General features: G+C 46.2%; 1 non-coding gene across 1 annotated transcript; it reads left to right on the top strand.

Moving 5' to 3' along the window:
- Window positions 1-2,258: 2,258 nt before the first annotated feature.
- Window positions 2,259-2,341, top strand: trnal-uaa (transfer RNA leucine (anticodon UAA)). The gene has a single exon. It is a non-coding gene; the product is annotated as a tRNA-Leu (tRNA).
- The last annotated feature ends 1,911 nt before the right edge of the window (window positions 2,342-4,252 follow it).

Genomic DNA, 4,252 nt, shown 5'->3' with positions numbered 1-4,252 from the left:
GGAAAAACATTAAAGTAGGTGGAAAAAAGAAAATAATTTTGAGCAGAGATCTGGATGTTCTAGTGCACAGATCTCTAAAGGTACAGCAGCAATGCTGTGAAGTGATAGTTGGAGCAAATAGGGGGTTGGGCTGCATTCAGAGGACAATTGAGTATAAAATGAGGCATATTCTTTCATGGGATGTGAGCGACACTGGCAAGTCCAGAATTTGTTACCCATCCCTAATTGTCCTTGACAAGGTGGCGGTGAGCTCCCTTCTCGAATTGCTGCACTCCATGTGGAGTAGGTACACCCACAGTGCTGTTAGGAAGGGAGATCCAGGATTTTGACCCAGCATCAGTGAATGAACAGCGATATATTTGCAGATCAGATGGTGTGTGACTTGGAGGGGAGCTTGCACATGGTGGTGTTTCCATGCATCTGCAGCCCTTGTCCTTCAAGGTGGTGGAGGTCTTCGGTTTGGAAGGTGCTGTCTGCGGAGCCTTGGTGAGTTGCAGCAGTGCATCTGGTAGATGGTACACACTACTGCCACTGTGCGTCAGTGGTGAAGGGAGTGAATGTTTAAGGTGGTGAATGGGGTGACAATCAAGGCGGCTGCTTTGTCCTGAAAAGTGTCGAGTTTCTGGAGTATTGTTGGTGCTGCACTCATCCTGGTTTGTGCCTTGTAGATGGTTGACAAGTTTTGGAGAGTCAAAAATCACAAAATTATTACAGTGGAGAAGGAGGCCATTGGGCCCATTGTGTCTGCATAGAATCATAGAACATAGAAAGTTTACAGCACAGGCAGGCCAAAAAACGAGCCACCCAGCTGAATCCCATTGTCCAGCATTTGGACCGTAGCCCTGCAGGTTCAGGTACTTGAGGTGCACATCCAGACTCCTTTTAAATGAGTTGAGGGTTTCTGCCTCAGCTACCCTTACAGGCAGTGAGTTCCAGACTCCCACAGCCCTCTGGGTGAAAAAAACCTTTTCTCATCTCCCCTCTAATTGTTCAACACATCACTTTAAATCTATTCCCCCTAGTCAGTGACCTCCCTACTAAGGTAAATAGACCCTTCCCATCCATTCTATCCAGACCCCTCACAATTTTGTACATTTCAATCAAATCTCCCCTCAGCCTCTTCTATTCCAAGGAGAACAACCCCAGTCTATCCAATCTTTCCTCATAGCTGCATTTTTCCAGTCCTGGCAACATCCTCGTAAATCTCCTCCGTAACCTCTCAAGTGCAATTACATCCTTTCTGGAATGAGGTGACCAGAACTGCACACAGAACTCAAGTTGTGGCCTAACTAATGATTTATACAGTTCCAGCATAACCTCCCTGCTCTTATATTCTATACATTGGCTAATAAAGGAAAGGATTCCATCAGCCTTCTCAACCAACTTATCAACCTATCCTGCTACTTTCAGGGATTTGTGGACATTCAATTCAAGGTCCCTCACTTCCTCTACACCTCTCAGCATTCACCCATTAATTGTGTCTTCCTTTGCTGTGTTTGACCTCACCAAAGGCATCACCTCACACTTCTCCAAGTTGAATTCCATTTGCCACTTTTCTGCCCACCTGACCAGTCCATTTCTCCAGCTCTCCTAATGAGCATTTCACCATGTGCCTTGCGCTGAGTTACTCATCACAGAATTCCCACTATCTGATTTACACTTGTCGCCAGAGTATGTATATGAATGGTCCAGTTAAGCTTTTGTCAATGGTAACCCCCAGTATGTTGATGGTGGGGGGATTCAGCGATGGTAATGCTGTTGAACGTCAAAGGGAGATGGTTACATTCTCTCTTGTTGGAGATGGTCATTGCCTGGTACTTATGTGGTGTAAATGTTACTTGCCACTTAGCAGCCCAAGTCTGAATGTTGTCCAGGTCTTGCTGCTTCTGGACATGGACTCCTTCAGTATCTGAGATGTCCCGAATTTGTCCTTTTATGAAACCTTGGTCAGGACTCACTTGGAATATTGTATCCAGTCTTGGTCTCCTCACATGATGGGTGATATTGAGGCTTTGGAAAGGGTACAGAGGAGAGACATTCGACGAATTCCCAGTATAAGACATCTTGGTTATCAATTTAGACTAAAAGAGTTGGGACCCTACACCTTAGAGAAACCTTGACTGAGGGGTGATCCGATTGAGGTTCATAAATAATGAAGGGACCAATTCAGCATGGGAGAGGAGTCACAACTTTGTCTTGGAAATGGCCAGATGGCACCCGGATCACATTAAATTTCATTTTCAGTGGCTGGCTAATGTATCAGGATGGCCGAGTGGTTAAGGCGTTGGACTTAAGATCCAATAGACATGTATCTGCGTGGGTTCAAACCCCACTCCTGGTATCTGTGCTGACAACACGTTACTTTTTCTTTCCCTGACTTTTGCCTTGCACCATCATCTCTTCTGTCATTTAATCACTCTTGCCTTCCAACTGATCACAGCTTCCTATTATTTGATCTGCCCCAGCACCGTTCCTTGGCTCTGCGCTTGCTTATAAACTGGTAAATCTTTAACTTAATCTCCTCTGTACCCTTTCAATGACCTTCTCATCCTTCCTGGATTGTGGTTTCTCACAGGATCCGCTGCCTCTCCGACTCCCCTCCAGGTAACTGAAGGCCCTGAGCCTTGGTCTCGCTTTATACGCTAGCTGGTAGTTGATTCCTTGCAGGTCTGCCACCGCTCAGGCGAAGCTCAAAACCCAGATCAAGCAAAGTATCAAGAGGAATGTGAACAAAGGCTCCCTGGTGCAGAGCAAGGGACAGGGAGCCTCCGGCTCCTTCAAAATCAGCAAGAAGGAAAACCTAGGGAAAAGTGGGAAAGAAGGTGAAGAAACCAGCACACAAGAAATCTTTAGTGAAGAAACCAGCAGACGTGAAAGTGACAACAAAGAAAGTAACAGCCAAGAAAACGAGCAGCAAGGCGGCGGCAACGCCAAATAAGGTGGTGAAGAAAGCAGCGCTTCAGAAAAAGTCTCCTGCGAAGAAGGTCAAAAAAGGCAAGAGTGCGGCGGGCGGAAAGGCGCTGAAGAAAGTGCAGACATGGAAGAGCAAGGTCAAGCCGAAAGCAGCGAAGGCTCAGAAAGCAGGGTCTGGAAAGAAGTGAAAGAGCGCGGGAAACTTGGAAACATCTGAACACAAAGGCTCTTCTCAGAGCCACCCACATCTCTCAGGAAAGAGCTGATCCCCTGATCAAATGATCCCTGTCCCGGCCCCGCCTGCAGATTCCACATGGAAATGATTTGGAGTAAATCCAGGATCCCTGGTGACTCCCCTCCACCCAGCCCTTTCCCCACTCTCTGTAATAAAACAGAGGGATATCCGGCCCTCACTCGAACTGGAGATGTGTTCGGTGCAGTCTCAGTTCACAAATTCAGGGGGAGAGTCTGTAAGACAGGAACACTGGCGGAGAAACCCCACCTCACAACTCAAACCCCAACACATGAGTTTCTCCAATTCAGCTGGAGTCGGGTGACAACAGGAGCTGGGATAGGCTGTGATCGGGAATGTGAGGAATGGATTTGTTCAGGGAGGAATGTACCTGGAATCTCCGAAAATAATAGTTCCTTATTTCCCCAGATGACACATTCTGCAGTGAGAGTGAAAAGTCTCTTCACTGCTTCACATTTACTAATTGTTTGGTTCGAGATGAATAATGAGTCAGAGAGTAATGACAGGATCTGAAGCTTTTCTCACACCAGCCCTTGAATGACTCAGTATGAAGTGTCCAATGTGTGAAGCTACTGCCAGGGTTTGTCAATCTGAACAGTTTCAGCTCAGTTACTGGGGGCCTGGAATCCCCGCAGTTTGACTCTGTCTCTGATTGGTCACCCGCTTCTCAATCCAATTCTTAACCAATAGGAGAATCACATATAAGTAAATAGAAGTTCTCATTGGCTTAAATTTTCCAATTGGAAAAAGCCCGGCAATTCCAGAGCAGGAAGGAATTGAAGTGATGGAAAATTTCAATTTTCAGGCAACAATTTTAAAACCTCTCATTTTATGTTCTGTTTTACTGTATTTACCGTCACAAAATCCTGACGCGATTTTAGGAATCGTTTTCATTTGTCAATCTGTTAACTGTAAGCGGCGGGAGGAAGGTCCGGTTCAGCAATTTAAAACGGGACAAATATCAGCTTCCACTCTGTAAAAGGAACAAATTAGCGACTAACCGCTTCTCACAGGCTTCTCGGGGACTGACAGAAACGAGCGGTTTCTGATCCTTTCTCCTGAAAGAGGCGGATAATGCTGCAGGGA

This window comes from Heterodontus francisci, unplaced genomic scaffold (genome assembly GCF_036365525.1).
Source record: "Heterodontus francisci isolate sHetFra1 unplaced genomic scaffold, sHetFra1.hap1 HAP1_SCAFFOLD_102, whole genome shotgun sequence".
Classification (NCBI taxonomy): domain Eukaryota; kingdom Metazoa; phylum Chordata; class Chondrichthyes; order Heterodontiformes; family Heterodontidae; genus Heterodontus; species Heterodontus francisci.
This window is presented reverse-complemented; position numbering and strand designations above follow the sequence as displayed.